This window comes from Cyanistes caeruleus, chromosome 9 (assembly GCF_971803275.1).
Source record: "Cyanistes caeruleus chromosome 9, bCyaCae1.hap1.1, whole genome shotgun sequence".
In the NCBI taxonomy this organism is placed as follows: Eukaryota; Metazoa; Chordata; class Aves; order Passeriformes; family Paridae; genus Cyanistes; species Cyanistes caeruleus.
Genome location: NC_141709.1, coordinates 14,500,450 through 14,521,374, shown reverse-complemented (window position 1 = coordinate 14,521,374; position 20,925 = coordinate 14,500,450). Strand labels below are relative to the sequence as shown.

Here is a 20,925-nt window from a genome sequence, read left to right as displayed (position 1 = left end):
ACCATGTGTACTGCCACAGACTTCAGTATCAGCTGAAGTTCATCTGCTCCAGAGCTCCCACCTCAGCAAACCTGATCCAGCTACATCTGTGGTAACACCCACTAAAACCTTTGTTTTATTTCTGGAAGTGCACACCTTGCTATCAAGTACTGTACAAACGGATCTTCATTATCTCAGACGAGCTTCAGTGGCTGCTCCCGGCTCCACCCTGCCATGGTCTGTCTGGAGAAAGGCAGGATAACACCTTCACCAGTCCCCTATCCTGCCTGGGCAGAGGACTGCTTGGGCAAACTAAAAGCCAGAAACACAAAGAACTATTTTCTAACAAAAGGAGCATAGCATGGCAGACACAGACCTCACATTTCTTCTTTGCCAGGTACTGAGACACAGGTAAAAGTTTATTGTACTTTATAAACTGAGCAGTGGAACAGCATCACTGTATTTCTTCAATATCCTCAGATATTATTAGTAGAATATTCTTGACAAGTTGTTTCAGTACAGGACTTTAAGAGGCACCACAGCTTGCTGACACTCAGCATGGAACGTTTTATCTTTCACCAGGAAATATTGGCACGTTTTACATCACTGTCATGACTTTATGAACCTGTCTCAATTTACTTGCATCTTTTTGAGCTTCTGACTCCAGAACTAAGTACACTATTCTATTTTGATTATAAAGGTGACATATGCAATGAAAATAATGACTCTTATCTAGTGTGGGTTTTTTTTTCCAACACCAAAAAATACATTATCCTTCAACAAATTATCACCTTAGCAGTGTACATTCCACTGACTATGGATCAGTTACATCCATATATCAGCAATCATTATTCATCATTCCTCCAAATACCTCTTCACTGCACTATCACTTCTAATAATTTTATATTTTCTCCCTGTTCAATGAAAAAGATGTTCTAAATATTAGTCTGAAATATACTATTAATACCCCAAATACTGCTAAAACTACTAATTTAGGAATTCCCTTTATTCAAGATCCACCGCTTGACTTAGCACCCTTACATTTTCTCACCTGAAATATTAAACAAGTGCTTACAGGAATATGTCATATAAAACACCATTACCTGTATCAGCCAATATAAATTGCATTAAAAATTATACCAAGCCAAATTAGTGAGATTTATGTTCCATCAAGCCTGATCAGGAGTTGTTAATTATACTTCCCAATTGCAATTCTATTATTCAAGCCTTTTTTCAATCACTCAAGTATTTTGCATGGACTGAAGTAAAGATGAAGATCCTCAGTCATAACAAACAGAACAAGTGTTAATTTTCTCTTGATCTTTTGAAGGAAACCTTTTTCGGTTTCCAAAATGTCAATTACCAAGTTCTTCTTAAAATAATCTTTAGAAAGTAATTTTTGAAAATGAGATTGGTTTTCTGATTTTTTTTACTATTTTTGTAACATTTGTTGTGCTTATTCATTTTTTTGCCATACAATGTTGTATGTATAATTTTCTTAGTGTATTTACATTCCATGCATTATTAACTACATCATCAATCACAAGTGTGATACAGATGGTGTGTTCTCACCTGGGTTGTGGTAATTCCACTTCTATGTAACAGATCATGTTATTTATTTCAAGTACATCAATTCAACTCAATACCATTATCAAACTATACCCATTTAACCCAAACCTTCAAGTCTTAGATATTTTTGTCTTTTTCTTTTCCATCATCTTACTTTCTGTAATTACTTACTCTTACTTTGTAATTTCTCTAGTTTTGTTCTTTTCCTTTGGTTAAAACTTGTTCTATAACATTATGGAGTATTGAAATTCTCTCTGAAGTATAGCTGGGATTATTTGTTGTCTTCAAAAGTAAAGGGTGTCTTTATTATGCATGACATTAGGGTTTGATATATAATTCACCAAATATTCTGTAAACCTCTCAATTTTTATTCTACTGTCTTAATTTAATTTTGTATTTTAATTCAATTAACCATATTTCTTTAAAGTGAGCAGGGTAATGTCAAAGTCTTTGCACTGAAGTGTGACAGTCTCCATTTTCAGTCTGGATGAGGTACAAATAAATGGTTTTGATTAGTAGTACTCAGGCTACAGTTGAGTCAGGAATTGTCTTCTAGGATACTCAGACATATTGAAATTACTTTCAATTTAGCTGAATGCAGGATCTAGCATGAAAACTTCATGTACAAATTTCCATGATCTCCACAATAAGGTACATTTTATCATGTTACACGTAAATAAGCTCTTACAGAGCAGTCATTCTGTTTTTTAGTCTAATCATTATACAGCAGACACCCACTGTTACCATTTTGCACTTCAGTTCTTGCAAGACTGTTCCATTGTCACTGGAAGCTGCCCAAGCTATTGGTAATTTGAATGGCTAAAACTGTATTTGGCATGAAGTATCATTTTCCTCCCCTTCTGCCATGTAAGTCTTCCCCAATATGCTAAATATTCAATCATGAGAGTCATGCCAATGGTTTCAGTGTTGCCCTACTGGTATTTATTGTATTTATTAATTTTTCTCCATGGCTGCTGAGCAACTTTTAGAACACCCTCTAAATACAGTCTCCCATGATAATGCCATAGAATCTGTTAATTTGCATGAACCATGTTTGTTTAATTTGCTTTTTAACTTTACAGCCCTCACTCTAGTCTTGTTTACAAGAAGGAATATGTCAGAATCATTGGGATGGGCTTGAAAATTGTTCCACTCTGTGGCTCTACTGCAGCATTCCTTCTGATATCTATTTTGCTAAAAGTGTGCTGCCCTCTCACTGAGACTGAATTTATATCCCTTGTCCTTCTGCCCCTAAAAAAGCATTTCCCCAACCACAAATAAAGTCTCCTCTTCTGAACTGATGATTAGGCTGGAGAGGAGCTAAAATATATTTGACATAATTCTTTCCTTAAGGAGCTTTGATTTTATGCAATGGAATATCTTTACTCTCGGGAATAATTTCTTAGACCTTTACACATATGTGTTTAAAGATTTGATTCAATCTGAGATGATTTCCTTCTTTGAAAAATTTTGCATATTATATTTTAAGACTTTCTTGTGTCAATGAGCATACTTTGTTTGCACAGAATTTCATTAGGTATTAAAAAAAAAAATTCAGAGCCTTTTCCCTCAATGCATTTGCAGTTTCCAACAACTTACATCTTCAAGGTATTCTCTAAATAGGATCCAGATGTCTCTGTCTGTACATGTTAGTAACATGTAAATATCAAAAAAAGTCAAATCGCTATTGATTTACAACACAGATAATTAGAGATGAATGGGTAGTAAAGCTTTTTAATAGAATCCTGTCAATCATTTCCAAGCACTACTTTCTCATTATGTATTTGCTGAAACCATATGATGGAATTCTGCTGGTGACATTTGAGTGATAGTGACTTTGATTTCAAAGGAAATGTTTCAGGTTCATTTCATTACCTTGGAAAAGTAAAAGCAAATTTGCCTTATAAAAAGCAATTACTTCTTAGCTGACCAGTGCACAATAGCAATATAAAAAAAGATTTCTCATTCCACTATTCAAATCCTAAACTAGCAAACTAGTGTTTGATTTTGCTTTAAACCAATTTTACCTTGTTTGAATTGCAAAACCATTTAATCTTCATAAAGTAGGTTATTATAATGGAGATCATATTTTATTGGTACAGTACACCAGGCTGGGACAAACAGAGGGTTTTTGTGGTTTGAGCTTTTTGGTGGTTTTTGTCTGTTTGCCTGTTTTTATCTTTGGAAGGAATATGTAAAAATGTAATATCCATACCCTTGAGGTATGCAAGATTTTGAAACTTTGTAAAAATACCTGCAATTAAAAGTATTCCAACAATAATAAACAAATACAGATATTCATATTGTATGTGTCATATAGCCAACAACATATCAGATGATATATAAAATATAACACCTCTCTTCCCACAATTGTATTTATGTCTCAATATGTCCTATTTATTGTTGATCCACAATAAATAGGAGTCGAATTCTTCACTTACATGGTTTCTACAGTGAGTTGTCTAAACCAATCCTTTGTTCCCAGGCTTAATAACCATAATTTGCAATTACTTACATGGCAACAAAGGTATAACATTGGAAGAGGATTCAGAGTAAAGAATTATAATTGCAACCAGTTCAGGTAGTTCTAGTACCAAAAATTCTCTTATCTTCCACATTTAAACACAAATTGAGAATATTGTATCTTATGTTACTTACTAGTCATGTCTACCAATTTAATTACAATTTCCTTGGAGCTGTCAACATGAGGTTATTGAGTGCCATCACAGTATTCCCCAGCACCTCCTATTATAAAGTCACATTGAAAAATAAATAGATCGATATGCAATTATAAGCATCAGAAACAAGCATATCATTCAGCAAATCTGCACAGTTTATTAGAAACAAATGAAAGAAAATCACAAGAAGTTGCCATATTTTCTGACCATATTTAAAAAGTGACTAAAATAAAATCCTTACTTTTCTCTGCAATACAACAAGTCTAAATGCAGAAATTGTGAGAAGTACAATTCCAGGGTTTTTTAAATCTCCCCAACTGAAATAATCTAAAATTAAGATGCATAAATTGAAAACAAAATTGAGTGGAGAAACCATTAAATCAATAGTAATGCAAACCTGAAATCCAAGAAAAAGCTTTAGAAAGGCAACATGAAATATTTTGAGCTAAAAGCAGAGCACTTTCTCTTTGCATTTGAGTCCAAGATGTGAACTGATTTGTGTTAGCAACTGGAAGATTTTTAGAGGTAGTCCCAAACTAATCGCTGCCTTTAAAAGGTAATGTAGAATGAACCTGCAGCTTTGACTTCAGGAATAAAGAGGCATTTAACACAAGCCTGCACTCCATTGTTGAGGACTGTGCAAAGTTGGAGATTAACACATAATTGTTTCACTTGTGAAAAAGGTTAAGGAGAGACTGCACTTGAGCACAAACAAGGAAATATCTCAGGCAAGCCCACAAACCCACTGAAGCCTCTGTTTCCTGCATGCCTTTTGTGCATGATGCATACAGAGGGGTCACACTAGGACCAGGTTTATGATCTGATAACAGGTGGACTTAAGCATTATCTTGAACTTTAAATGATGCAATTCATCTTTGTTACCAAGCTGGAATAATTTCCTGGCCACACAGCAACTTTATTAATCTTATTAAAAAAAGTTCAGATTATGCTGTTATGTCACACATCACCCAATTAATTTTTCCCTTTGCACATGTGTAAACCTAAAATATTCTGGGACCAACAGATATAATAAGGAACTGCAGAACAATGGAGAAAGAGCAAGCAAATAGATTGTGCTAGTGATCATGGCAAACTAACTTCACTTTTGTACCTAAATTTTAAAGAGAAATCATCATTGCCACGGCCTTCCAGCAAAGGACTTGAAAGGTTTAAGAATCATCGTAAGTAGAGACAGAAAAAAAAATATATAAATACTTTTCCCTGACAAAAAGTATGCCCACACTTCTATATATTAAAATCTAAATTTAGCTGAAATAGAAAACTTGAATTTTAGATCATCAGAAAGTGAAAGGAGAAAACATATCACACAAATGTTTTGTAAACAGAGACATTTGAACTTGCCTGCTAAAAAACCAGCAGTGCATAATCCAGAAGCTGAAGTAAAATCTTCCATAACACAGTGTCATGCAAAGGAAAATTGAATATCCTTCCATTTAAAAGAGCATTATATTGCAAGTCAACAAGTGAGTTTTGTACAGAGGTGCAGACAATCCCTTCCACTGAATAAGAGACGTTACAAGGCCATGCAGAAATAAATTAACACCGTCCTTGAATCAAGATAAATGTCAAATGAAATTGTACATCATCTTCAGGAAAAGGAAAAACAAATTATGAATCTCAGATATAAATGTTAAATGAAGGGAACCAGGTATTTCTGAGAGAGTGGTGTGTTCAAATCACTATATAAAACAAAATTAGTAGTGTAACATTCAAAGAGATTAAAACCACTTAGCTGAAAAAGTATATAAAAAAAATAGTTAACTTAATATGCCAGCTACATAGAAAGTGACAAAGATACTTCAAATAGAAAAGTGATTTAATTACTTCATTGAAGGAATTAAATCTCTGCACAAAATAATAAAATCTTTTTCCACCATTCCTTATTCAATGGCATTCCTGTTTAAAATGGATGCCCCTGCATTTTCCAGATTTTTTTTGGTGAGAAATTTAAACATTTTTCATAATATATTGATTTTTTCAAATTACTATCCCCTCTTCTTAAGCTGTGTCAAAGTTTTACTAGAACAAAAATAGAAATTTGAGGCTTTTTTCTATATAGAACAGTATTTTAATTTTTGCTACACAGCAGCTTCCTTCTATTATTTCCAAAGAAAAGTAGAAAATAATTTTAACGGTGCTATCAGAAAACTCCCTAATATACTGTTGCTTTTTTTGTACTATACCTATGACCACTTTTATCTCATAAATTATTTCTTCATAATGCAATCATTGATTCAATTTTAAGCCTTTAATAATTTTGTGGGAAATTATTATCAACGAAACACACACCACAGATATGTAAAAGGAAATTAATATAAATGGAAATCAAAGTAAGGATTTACTGTAATAGAACAGCAAGAGTGATTTCAGCAGTAACAGGAACTCTTTCTCCACACAACTAAAATCAACTACTGAGATTTGTTTCAGAGAATTTTTATGATGTTTGTTGATTTCTTGTCAATAAAAGAGCTTTACGAGCAATCCCTCTTTAGCAAAGATATGTGATTTTCAGCTATGTAAATCATGGCACTTCCAGCAGGAAAAATACTGCAATAATGTTGGTTGTCAGAAGAGATTATAGCAGTTAAAATAAATCAAAGGGGAAGGGTTAAAAACCCCTAATAAAATTCCTCCTCAAACATGGCAGTTATGACAAATCCTTTGACATGTTACCACGAGCAGGTCTCTGTAATGCTGCAGCTGAAATTCTTACCACTAGTGGATCAGAGAGGCCACAAATGTTCACTGACCCCCATGTTCCTTTTCCCTTCTATAATTTCAGCCTGAATTACAAAACATTTTCCTTACCTCTGAGGGAAAAGTATAACTCACACAATTTTTAAACATACACTACATCAAAGTGGTTACAGAGATTCCAGGAATCTCAGCGTAGTAACAGTGGCACACAATTAAATCCGTATCACAGCAGACATAATAACCTGCTGTCGCTTGAGTAGAATCAGATGGATGCTCATTAAAATCTAGAGCTGGAAGTTAAAAGGAAGAACTTGGAGAAGTCAAGCTGTCCTCAGGTCTGACACACTTTTTGATGTGACATAAAGGTGATCAAGTCAAATTCAATCAAAGAAAAAAATGAATAATCAAATTATTAAAAAAAAAGAGAAGGGGGAAAAGAAAATCACCACATCATAAAGGTAAAGATTAAGGTAAAACATACTATGAAACTTTTTCTTTTTGATTGATTGAATTTAGTGCTTCTGAAAAGGAGTCAGATTGACATCAGCAGAAACCAAACCCTTTTGTTCCCAGAACAAGCTCAGTACTATCAGCATTAGAAAGTACAAACTCCTGCCACTGACCAGCCACGTAGATAAACCCAGACCTGGCAGGGGCAACCTTCCTGCAGGGATGAAACAGAAATTCATTTTCTGTCTTCATCCTTACCTTGTTCTCTCCTGCAAGACTGTCAGCTAGTGAAACAGCTAGAAGGGGTTGGTATGACCTAGTTTGTGGATATCCATATTGCGGAAGAAAAAGACCAGCAGCTGATTTACACAGGATATTCAATGGGCATCAAACCCACTTACAGCCAAAAGCATGATTTTTGTGTCATATTAACAAACCTTGAGAGAAATGTGGATTCAGTCAGTGATCACTATATCTTAGTCATACCTGCATTTTCTGATGAAATATGTACTACCTGCCAATTTTGGCCTAGCTTGTGGCCAGATACTTATAAAAATCCAAGTAACCCCATTGTCTGATGGTGCAAAGTTACCCTCTCTTGTCTGCAATGCAGAAAGATCTGCCTATAAACTATACATGGCCTAAGAAGTGACTTTTGCACATGGCAGAGACCCCAGTTTTCTCAGTCCTGAAACTGCAGAGCTGTCCCCTTGCCTTGGCATGGGTCAGCCCAGCACTGACACTGCTCTCCCTCCCCTTGGTGACTCCAGAGAGATCCCACACACACATCCTCACACACCAGGAAAGCCAGCCTTTTGTCTGTGTCACCTCCCTTCACAAAGGGACAAAATTGCAGAGTACCACGTGGCAGCAAGACTCAGAAACACGGGTTTTCACCGTTAGATGATAAACAAAGCACAGGATCACCCAGACACAACCCACTTGGTTCCACAATGCCAGAAAATAACCACTCACTCCCACACCACTCACTCTCCCTCTCAGTGTGTTAACCACTGCTTGTGTTGAGTACTACATTGGAGCACCTGCTGTCAATGAAATAGTCTGCCCTGGCAATCATCTGGCAGCATTGTGCTGCTTCAAATGGTCATCATCTCCAGTGACCTAGTGAGAAAATGAAATGCATTTTCTCCTCTTTCTTGGTTGTTCAGACAGAATATCAATGAAATATGAAAAGAATTTTTACATGCTCCAGGTCAGTGTATCCACTTGCCTCCAAGCAGGCATTATGAGCACTGACAGAAGCAGGATCCAAGCAATTAGCAGTCTTGACAGAAAAACCCTGATTGGGCTTTGTTAGCAATATACTGCAGCTTACAAAGGCATGAGAGCTGCCAAGACACTGCCACAGTCCCATGGATGGAAGCAGACTTTAAAAATTTACCAGTCAACATGTGGCTCTCCAACATTCCAGTATAAACATTTCATTCATAGTTTGCAGCTTTTACTGATTTTACAAAGGGCTCTTACAGAGGGTGCAATCAAAGCAGCACTTGTCAGGAAAACCTAAGTCATTAAGTGTTATATAAACACAGGGAGTCAGGCTCCAAATGTCAGAGATCAGTATTAGCCTCTTAAGCAAGCTCTAGTATTTTTACAACAAATGCATGATTACCAAACTATGGCAGATTACTGAGTCATCACATCACACATTGTAAACTTTCTTACTTTCCAGACCTGATTATTTTGGATAACTAAGAGTTATATTATTCCTCATCTATACGTTACAGAAAAGGGACAAACAGGACTTCTTTTCATACTCAGCTCATTTTCATTTTAACAAATGTTTAAACAATATCTACCTTCTTCAAACTATTCTTCCATTCTTGCTTCCTGCATTCTTTTATTTATTAACATTGAAAATTGTGATTCTAAAATGCAAGGTTTTAACTCCGTGGATACTCAGCTCCAAACATTGAACAGTCAAGCAGAAAAAAAGATCTTTTGCAATATACAAGGGGTTTTAATATCACTTTTTTCCCTCTTTTTTGCAAAGGAGATACTAAGTGAATCCACAGTATCCATGTTATTATTGTAAAAGTATGTGTCTGAACTTAAGGCCTGAACATGTTTAAATCCACTTACTCTGTTTCCTTTAACAGTGTACAGACAATTGGCTTAGTTTCTCTTAAGTGTCTGCTAGACATCCATGCTCATTAAGCCTTTTGTACCTCACACTGTGTAACTAACTCCTGTGCATTTATCTAGCTCTAGTTCAGGACTCCAATGCCCCTCTACAGCTGCAGGTGCAGTTCTTCACAGCAATGTGCCACTGCTGAAGGGAAAAGCCCAGGGCCTGAGCTGTGTAATAGGGCCCAAAGAGACACAGACAGCCAAGGAACACTCTCTTACCTTCAGGCCTTCTTTGGGCACTACAAAGACTCCTTGTCACAGATCTCACTGTAAAAATTCTGACTTTTTCCCTATCCTTGCACACTGAAATATTTGTCTTTTCTACCAGTAGCCCAGTGCAAGGCAGGAGGGACTGCCTTCAATGGAGGGTGTAAGGCTGGGCAGACAGCAAAAGCCTTATACTAAACAACTTGTATGCAGCCTTTATTTTTATTATTTCCCCTTGTGCTGCTGTTAATGAAAAGCAAATATGCACCATCATGAACATTAAGGGGCCTGGAAGACACCACAGCCTTAAGTCTACAAAGTGGACAAAAGAGTTTTTAGGGTCTAGAAAAGAAACTGCAAATTACATCTATAAAGAGGGAGATCATTAAAGTTAAGCCTGTTCAAGGCAGCAAGAATGACAATTAAAGAAATACTTCTAGAAACTATTTGCTGTACAATCAGGTTTTGCTTGGGCAAAACAAACTCTCCTTGCTCTCCACTGAGGAAGCACACATCAAACTCTAGGCTGAGAGCTCTTCCAAACAGTTGACAGCATGAGCAATTCAGATTGTCAGTAGCAGTATGTTTCATGTTACAGCATTTGCAAATATATAAATTAAATTCATTCCAATAATTTTTAGTGGTGAGCTGAAGGAAGAGTATCATAAAATCAGACATTGTTTTGCCTGGTATTAACAGCTCTACCAAGCTTTTCTTACTCCTGAGAGGACCAGAGCTCAGAGCATACAAGGCTGACAGCACTGCTGTGTAGGGCACAGAGAGACTTGTTTCTGCACCTGGGTCTGAGCTACCTGGGGGGTTACACATCCCCTGAAACATGGAGACAGTTCACAAGTGGAAGAAGTCCTTAGTTTTAATTCTAGTTATAATCCAAAGGGATTATAAGCAACTTCATGATCTGTCTTGGACCAGAAATGCTGTGATGGATTACTGGGTTTCAGCTGAAGGAAAAACTGAAAAGCAGAAATTCAGATCACTTTCTACTCAATTTCAAGAGCAGATCTCACAGCACTCCTTCTGCAATCATAGATTCATGTATTAGGATTTCCCTTGGACTCCAACCTGTTTGGTAAATAAGATGGATGAAGTTCAGTGAACAGAAGAGTATTTTATTTCATTCTATCTCCATTATTCAATGTGATGCCTCTGATCATTAATGCCACCTCAAAAACCTGCAATTTTACCCCATTTTAAATTCTTCATAAGTTTTTTTCTGTGAAGTTTTCTGATGTACCATGTGAATGATCAACAGCCACCACTTAATTTACCATCAGGATGTAAAGTTGCATTCCCTTATCTCTAGTGGAGAATTAAGGTGCAGAGAGTACCAGTACCCAGTTATCACAGGGTGACACCAATGTGTCATAGAGGCATTCACAGCATCTGAACAAGCCAGTAGCAGTTTGTCTATGACACACGTGAATTCACTTTGGTCTATTAATCCTGCTGCCCAAAGATAGATATGCTCCATTTGCTGGTGTTTTGGTTGTCCTCATAACTCTGTGTCCCCACAAATGTAAAGGGTTTATACACACTTGAGGAATCTGATTTAAAGCAGTTCCTTTTTTCTGAGTATGTGGCACTCTATGGCACTTGGAAAGATGTTACTGATATCACATAATACACTATGTGACAATTCTGCAAAAACAACCTTTGGATTCAATGAAGAGAAATTAAAAGTCTGACCCATCTCTTGAAGAAAGAAAAAAAAGTTACTGAGAGATGACAAGTCAAAGTCACAGGAACTTGGCTAAATAATTATATTAATTACTTTAAGCAGATTTCTAATAGTAGGTTAAATTTATCATGTGGCTTCACGTGACATAGCAGAGGATTTCCAAGGTGACTTTTAACTGCAGAGGCTTGCCTTTTCACTGTAAGATTCTCCAAGAGATAGAGAAAACACCCTACATGCAATACACCCTGATATTTTCACCATATATACTCATAATGAATAAAAAACCACACATTTGAGGGGTTGGAAATTACATTAATCTCTTCATTTATGATCATACCATCACTTCAATGCAAAAATAAAGGATTTGCCAAACTCTTCATATTAATTTGACTGTGAGCTACCCAAGTCACAAGTCTGCATAGTCAAGACCTCTTCCCAAAGGAAGCCATCATCAGCCAGCTACTAAAATTCTTACACGTCATAAATACCATTTGTAGGGTTTAGCATCTGTATAAAGCACATAAGAGCTGTTTGAAAGCTGTTAGCACTGTGAGATACACAGTGCTGAAATAATGCTGGGCAGAACACAGAAGGGGTAAAAGAAATTCAAGTTCAATCTGTGCTTCTTTACACAAATCAGTAGCCCCTGAATTCCTTTTTAGATGCGTGGAACCCAGTGCAACAATCGTAATCCTAAAAGACAATCCATGGGAAATTAAATCCCAGGCAAGCTCTGACAGAAAGGTGCTGTTTCAAATAATATAATACTTTTTAAAACAAGCATTTTTCCTGTAACTATTTTTCATTTGTGAACTAATTTTTAAATACAAAAAACATATATTTGGGTCCCTCAGGATGATAAGGGAATATTTCCTATATTATGATGAAACAAAGGTGATGACTCACTATCAGCTTCTGCAAGTATTTTTTTAAATTGGTTCTACTGATTAAAGGGAAAACAAATTTCCTTCAACCATCTGCTTTTCTTTCTATTGAATAAGATAAAACATTTGGCATATATTTGGGATGCATAACTACATTTATTAGAGTTTCATATTTTATTATGCAATTGATTTGTAAAAGTCTCAAAATTATGGAAAATGCTCTTATGTATCCTCCTGTTTTGAAAAGATACAGATTACATATATATGCAGACTACTGCTGCAATTGAATTTCTTTTCCTAATGACAATACAGTGATAAAGGTCAAATTAACTTCCATTCTTGTATGCTTTGTTATTTGTAAAATCATTTTTGTCCTAGGGTTTTCTGAATAATAGTTTAAAACTACTCTTTAAATATTAAACATAGCAAAATACTGGTGGATTAAATGAGACCTAGTTTCATAATCATAATGCACAGTGTTTAGTGCACAATGTTTTCTTTGAGTGTGCTTAGTACTGGCTTTCAAGAGGATCCCTTGCATTTCAAAATAGACTCAGTTTCATTATCATAGATGTTTCCTCTTTTTGAAAACATTTAGTCATTCAGATATATATATTTATTTTTTTTTTTAATTTCCTGGATTCTAAACCCCTGGTGGGATAATCTCTTACCAATCCATATGGGGAAGGCAGTTTTGCAGATCAACAAATCCTACCATTATTTGATTTGATCTAAGAACAACTTAATTGAAACAACAAAAAGTCATTAGGAAAGGTTCTTAGGCATATCCTAGTTAATGTAAATGACAGCTTAAAATAATGAAAATTTTGTTATGACCAGTAGGTGACCCCATTCTCATAATAAGGAAATCCAGGATTTTCTTTCGTGTACAGAGCATTCTGGTTGGCCACAGGTAATGGTTACTTTTGTACCAAAGAAATGGACTGGCTACAGTGATACTGCATCAAATACAGCACACATTTATATGGAGTATGAAAGAATGCTGCTACAAAAAAAGCACATGCCATAAGCCAGGCAAAGGATTGAGGCACTGGAAATTCTCTACTGAGATTTTATGTTGAAGGAGGTTTTCATTTCAGTATATGCATCAAAAATAATTATTTGGGGTTATAAAAATAAAAATAATGAAACTGCATTGACTCATCTAGGAAAAAAATCCTGTGCAAACATGAAGCTTTTACTGCCTTTGCAACTAAAGCAAGTTTTTAGCATTCAGGCAGCATAAGAGAGACTTATGACAGAGAAATTAATATGGTACTGAAATATACTTAGGACCACAAAAAAGTCTTTCAGATTCAGAGACCTTCTTGTCTCCAAATGTGCAAATATCTTACTGAAGCTACTTCATATTTTGATTCTTCTGAACAAACTGTTTGTGAAAAAGTAATTTCCTACCTACAAAAAAAAGAATAGATTTTAGTACTAGGCTTTAAGCAGTCAAGTCTCCTAAATTCTCATTATGGACTTGAGGATATTCCTTAGTGGAAGGCAAGTTTTTGGGGTAGAGATAGAAAAAATTAAGATTTTCTAATGTACTTTTACTTAAATCCTTCAAGTTAGAAGGAATTGCACATTTTTTAGCTTTATTTCAGAAAGAAGAGAAAACTTGTACTTTTAAAGAAGGGAACTACTGTGACCTGAAAAATCTGCCAGTCAAAAAATCTGGCAGCTGTTCACTCTGAAATACAATCAATCATTTCACTCACAAAAGTGTCAATACCCATTGCAATTCACTCGTTGTCTTTAAACAGCTTTGTTGATACTTTCTGACAATACTCATACAATAAAGTTTTTCTTCAGGAATGTATACAGCAGGAGAATTTCAGTATTCTGTTTACAAAAGCTCATGACCAAAAATACTTGCATAGCCTGTAGCATTTGCATACTCAAAGAGGAGTCAAAACACGATCCCACAGTACATCCAAGCAACTGTATCTAACAGGATACAGACCACAACTATGAATTATCCCTGAATATCTACAAATTAAATTACAGAGTGAGAATTTCATAGCTTTGAACTGACATATTCAACTCATAAAGCAAATAAAATCAAGAGCTAAAATAAGCAATTAGCTTTCTGCAAATTATCCCTTCTGTCCAGTTGTTTTTCTAGTATCTGCAAATCCCATGGTAACACAGGTAAGGTGTTTTGTGAGTTAGAGAAATTGATTGCTGCTCCCAAATAGTGAGTTTTTGTTCTTGAGATTGTAGCCAAGTCTTTCTAATATGCCACAAGTTGGAGTGTTCCACGCATGGAAATGATGAATCCACCCCTCACACCTTCACTGGTGGATTTTCTACACAATAAGCATCATGCTTATCAATATTTCTCTGGAATGTCTCCTTAACTTAACAAAATCAGTTTGCCAATTTTTAGTTTATTTCCTAATCTGGACCAAACCACATCCTTTATGCAGACCAAAATAACCTGCATTCAATGACCAACACAAACTGTCGTACCTTGTATGTGTCAAAATCTTGTTTATACTTCAAATTATAGAAAAAGCATTATTGTGATTACCCGACCAGATCCATAATTCTTTTAACTGGCATATCATACATATTGCGCTTTAGTAGTCCTCCACAAAATCCAATAATTACTCTAAAGTAATCCAAAAATTACCATAAAGAAAAAAATAGCCAAATATGGCTTAACTGCTCATCAATCAAAGCAATTCTACTTATTCTAGAGAAACAGTATTTGGCACCAAATCTGCCAGGCCATCTCCCATGGAGTATGACTCAGGATGCAGAACACTTTCTGGGCAGTAAATTTACAAGTTAAGAAGGCTTCAGGAAAGTAAACACTACTGTGACCTGGTATTTTACTTTTATTTACTCCCAAATTATTACTGTTCTTTGTTTTCCAATTCACTAATTCAGAATGGGTTCATCTTTCAAATCACACTGTATTCTTTCTGAAAAGCTAACAGAAAACAAGTTCTTAAAAAAACCAGAACAGTGCTCTTTACTCTAGGGCAGACAACTGCACATTGTGTTGACAAGACTCACAGGAGTTACTGAACACAAACTACTGTAAAACTGGAATAGTTCACAATGAGTTTTTCCATACTCTACATTATCTTCTCTTCTTTGAAGCAGTAAAGGTTCTAATTCTGCATCTTTGTTATCCACCCTATATATCTATTAAAATCAGAGCCTAATAATAGCAAAAGAATAGTTCTCCTCATTGGAATAAGTGCAGTTGACAAGTACAGTCTTGTCAACAATACATTGCTCACACAATGGGATGAATTCTTTGCTCTATTTGTGTACCATGACATTCAAATCCACTTTTTTGATTTTGCTTTTGTTAGCTAGATGAACAAAAACAATTAGTTTCTCATTAAAATGTACATTGGGTCATGAAGATATGCTGAGTTTAAAAGTTTATATATTCTTTAATAGAAATCACGATTCACTGCTGCCTGTGAGATCACAGCTGGTTACTGTGAGGATGCTGACTGTGCTGCAAATAGAGGATTATTACTCTAGGTGAGGGGAAGAAACTGCAGGGACAGATAAGCTGTAATAAGGGGTAAAAATCCTGTTATTTGTGCAAAAGCTGTAGAAAAAAAAAAAAAAAAAAGAGAAGAAAATAGACTGCAGGTAATACATACAGACAGAATTGTTTAATCATACTGTCTTCTACGAGGCTCATGCAAACAAAGGGTATCTGTGTTATGTTAAAACATCTGGGGGGGTTAGAGGTAGTGATAAAGGGTCAAACTCTCACTGTCATGGAAAAAGGTCTCACATTTCAGTTCATCCTGAAGGGTCTCAAGATTTCAAGGCAAGAAATCACTCCTCAAGTTCAAAGAAAAATTAATTAGATTTAAGGCCATGTTAAACACTGAGAACAAAATGCAACCATACCTATAATTCAAGCCAAGGATTTCTGCAAAAAGATACACCTGGATAGATGTATGTACACCATTTAATTATCTGGTTTATTTCTTTATATGTATTCACCAGTTCATGTAAGTGTATGCAATCATAAAGGAAATCTTAAAAAAAATCTTGCTCTATTACAGCTTGGAAATGCTTGTAAAAACAATTTTTTTCTCACTCTCTGTGAGTAGAACAGAGTTATAGATCACCTGCACTGACTCCTGATTATATCATCCAATCTGATGATCCACCAGTCTAGGGAGATTGTAAAGGTGGTATTTTGAATTCACTGTCACTTCTGAGCAGATGATTATCACACAGAAGAAACTAAACTTCCCCAAGGGCAATGCAACAGATCATCTGCATCCATGTAATGCATCATTTTCCCTAGGGACAGAGAGTGATTGATCAATTGATTAACTGTAGTTATTAAAGCAGAATATCCACCCTCTGCCTTGTCACATCTCATTTACAATCTGGTTGTTGTCATAGGCAAAGCCCTTTTATATAAATCTTTGTTTCAAACACATATTTTTGTTATGGATGAGAGAATAAAAGCCAAAAGATAAATCACAGCAGCAGAATCCTAAACTAAACAAATGGAAGGAACTTTAGATGTAATTAACTGTGTTCATAATATCAGTCACAAATTATATGGATAATCATGGCTATTGAAATCAGTGAAATCACCATTTTCTGGGAATGTGGTAACACAAAAGATCAAACTATACTTCAGCAATGTGCTGCACTTGTGTCCTGCATGGTCATTAAACAGATGTTATCTCCCCATCAGTGTGAGCAGTTGAGGTCTTAATGCACTTCTTCCCTTTAATAAATGTTCTGAGGCTGAAAGGATCAGTACCAAAAACTATACAGAGAAGCAGCTGAAGAACAAACTTGTCTCTGCTCTTATTTCATTTCCCCTGTTCCCATTTTCCCAATTTCTTCTTCTTGGTATCTTACATCCACCACAATTCACTGTCTCTTGTCCCACTTTTCATACAAATCCTTACCCATAGATTTCCTCCGTGAAACCTCCTTTTCAGACACATTGCTATCATCCATAAACTGTTATTTGTGATAATTACTCAGATAAAGGCTTCCTTTATGTCTGTCATCAGGGTGTCATTCTGTTGTATTTGTGTTCTTTTCTGTTCAAATGTGATCTTGGCAGTCAAACTCACTTTTCATTCAATAAAACCAGCAAGAAATATTTCCTTAAACTTTTAAGACTGTTCAAGGGATGAACAGCCTTGCATTTGCTATTGAACAGAAAAAGGTGGGTCCAAAACTCACCAACAACTGAGAAATTTCTAATGTTGCCAAATCACCTTTTCATCAATCTCTGTTTAATCGGGCCTTCCTCCCACACAATGTCTGAAGTGACTTGAATCTGTGCCATGTTTTTGATAGGCTCACAAGCTCTCACTTGTGAGATCTCATGGAGGTGACAAATTTTATGTGTATTGTTTACTTTGAAATTTTGACAACAAATTCCAATGTCCTGTCCACATATTCTAACTATCCTAACAGACAAAAATAAACAAACTAATTTACACTAAATAAATAAGTTGAGAGTCCTTCCCAAGGATGAGAGGCAGAGTTTCTTTTTAGTGTCTATCAATTAAAATCATCCTTTTCTCACAATTAGGCATGTAAGAGTCAATGTGCGAATTACTACCAGCAGCCTGAAAAGTCTTAATTAGAAAGACAGCCCTCTTCTGCTAGCCATTAGTGATGAAAGCATCATGGAAAAATGAAATTATTTGAAAGAATTGCTAGCACCAAACACAGCCCAGATATTTTAACATTAGTCAAAGCCCACAAAAGTAAACCTAAAATCCAAATTCATCATTACTTTATGTTACATTTGCTGACATGGCAAAGCCCATTGTAACCACTCCTCCTTTCAGTCAGAAAAAGGTGCCAAAATATTTGTCTTAAAAAACCAAACACTTCACCTTATTTTCTGATTCTTCCTAAGCAGACACAGACACTACTGCAGCAAAGAACTCTAGCTTTACATTCTACTAGAATCATCAACCACATAAAAAAGACAATTTCCTTTTTCATCTGATAATAGGAAATAGTCCCACACAAGCCACATTACAATGTTCTCATCATACAGTGATTTTAAAAAAAAATAATTAAAAATCATTGCATACAACCACAACTACCCAAACTGCATCATTGCTCCAGGACAGAACCAGTTTACCTCAGCTTCACCAGCAGAGTGTAGTAGCCTGCAAGAAGAAAGAAAATATCTTTGAAATTTCCTTTTCCATTCAGGCTCAGAAAATAAAAACAAAACAAAACAAAAAAGATAAAATACTCCAGACTATTTTACACAAGCTCCAAGCAACACCATAAGCAAAGAGTCTCTAGAGAGATTAGGATGGTTTTACTAATTGTATTTAACATTTTAACGTTTTATAAATAAGCCATGGGGCAACTGAATCATCTTGTGAAATTACGGTGCTTAGGATATATTCCCAAAAGAATCAACATTTGAATTTGGCGAGTTCTTTACTCGCATTGCCTGAGGCACCAATAGGTTTATCCTTCACATGGCTGGAGCTGAGATTTCTCAATATCCTATAAAGCCCATGACGCCCTTCAAGAAACAAAAATCAACCTGCTCTTGCAAAGTAACTTTGTCTAATGCAAAAAAAAAAAGAGATGAAAACTATTTTTTTCTTCTTCTTTTGAAATTGTAAGGAGCAAAATTGGTGGTTCACACTGTTTAAATTGGGGTAAAAATCCAGGCTATGAGGGAGGGGGTGGCTGAGTGAAAATCTGTATTAATCTGCAGACTTGATTCACTTTTGCAGACAGAAATCCTTTAGGTGATACAGAGCTCTATGAAAGAAGAGAATACTAACAAAGGGGAAAATTAAAATTATGCAAGCATGATGGCAAACAGTTTCTTTGGAACTAGAAGAAAGAGGTCTCAGACATGGTAATATGACAAAAACAAGTAACACCAACAAATAAAGCTTATTATTACCCACAACTTCCAGCCTGTAAGTGTCATGGTGAGAAGAGAATGAGTTAAAGATATATGGTGGACGAAGGGTTTGGGAGAGACCAAGCTATGTCTTCATCACCAATCTGGAGGCTTGTAATTAAGGGGATCTTTTCCCTGGAAAAATCAAATAAAGGTTTTATTTTTATCATATTCCATTTTGTGAGGGAACAAAACAGTTAACAGTCGAGCAGAACAGTTACACAGCTTCTTCATTGACCAGATGAATACCCTGGAGCAAGTAACATCATCTGTGCACTTATCAATAAACAAAATAGTTTATTGCAAGTCCCTTGAAGCAGAAGCTGTGCTGTGTGTGCCTGTACAGCTCCTCGGACAGCAGTCTGACACAGGCTTGGCAGACCAATGTGGTTCATCAGGAGCAGTGAAGACAGAACATGTGGAAACTGACTGAGCCCAAGGCTTTCAAATCACTCCAGCAGTGAGAGGTCACAATTTTAGCAGATCTCTCTTTTTTTTTTTTCCCTACATAACTAAAGAGGTTACAGTTCAAGAGATGCTAAAAGATCCTTTCAGACAGAGCAGTTTGAGAGATTTTGTTTGATTCCAAAATGTTCATAATACTACAGGCTGCTAAAAGGATATGGGGTGATTCATGTCAGCAGAGGTATGTCCCTCAGAAATCAATGTTACTAGAAAAAGAAAACAAGGAAAGAATTTCAGATGCCTATAAGTTGCCTTTCACCAGCATAATTCTTTCATTCCCAATATCAACAATTAACCCCAAGATAAAGAATTTCTGGTCCAGTGCCTGGTTATTTCCCCATCTTCCCCCCATCCCTATTTCAGTAGGGTTGGTTCTTCACTTTTCAAGCCAAACCAGGTACAGTGACAAGAAAATACAAAATGTACAATATGGAATGTCACTTACTTGTGAGGACTGGCTGTCAGCTCAAGAAATAGGGCAGAATGGTGAGAGATGTTTTGAAGCAAACAGAGCTTTTTTTTTTTTTTACTCCAGTGGGCCAAGAATTCACTCACTGTTTGACTCTCCTTTCAAAAAAGGGATCCTCTAAGGAGAAGGATTCTATAAGAAAGAGTAGAAATTTAAAATAATTAAAAGCAAGAAGGCACCTCACTGTATTCATGAACATGTTAAACAGCCCTTATGCAAAGTCCAATTGTTTGGTCTTACAAACCAAGAAAATAAATACAGTTTCCATGTTTATTTACCCTTTTTTATGACAATTTTTATGACAATGGATTTGGTATTAAGTACCCAACAGGGTAGATGATCAAAAGAGGTAATAGCTTCCCTAAAATTCTTCTTCTCAGAATACATTTTATCTGGAAGATAACAAAAATAGAAGCAGAGTCACAGATGGGGGATTGTATTTTTCAGAGTCATTGGTCCAAGCTGATTTGGAGTCAATTATTTTGTTATGTTGAGGTTCTGGACAGAATTCAGATGTGAGCCAAACATGCCTATCTCACATCCCCTATCTTACTGATAGCTGGAAAAAGATGCAGAGTGGAAATAACATGACCTTATAAAATCCTGAATGGAATAAGGGAGAAGGACAACATCTAGCAGAAGTGAAAAAATCTGTGAAAATTAAGGCAATGGCTGGGGAATGTTTAAACACTCTTTGGCCCTAAGGCACAGATAAGTAATCAGTGAAATAAACTAGA

At 35.8% G+C, this 20,925-nt stretch overlaps 1 long non-coding RNA gene across 1 annotated transcript in view; it reads right to left on the bottom strand.

Moving 5' to 3' along the window:
- Positions 1 to 13,211: 13,211 nt before the first annotated feature.
- LOC147651620 (uncharacterized) overlaps positions 13,212 to 20,925 on the bottom strand; it is a 37,601-nt gene continuing 29,887 nt past the window's right edge. Inside the window, exons 5-7 of the long non-coding RNA XR_015273753.1 lie at positions 20,165 to 20,320; positions 19,255 to 19,389; positions 13,212 to 18,490 (exon numbers count right to left, since the gene is read on the bottom strand). This is a non-coding gene — a long non-coding RNA (uncharacterized LOC147651620). The remainder of the gene's footprint in view (positions 18,491 to 19,254; positions 19,390 to 20,164; positions 20,321 to 20,925) is intronic.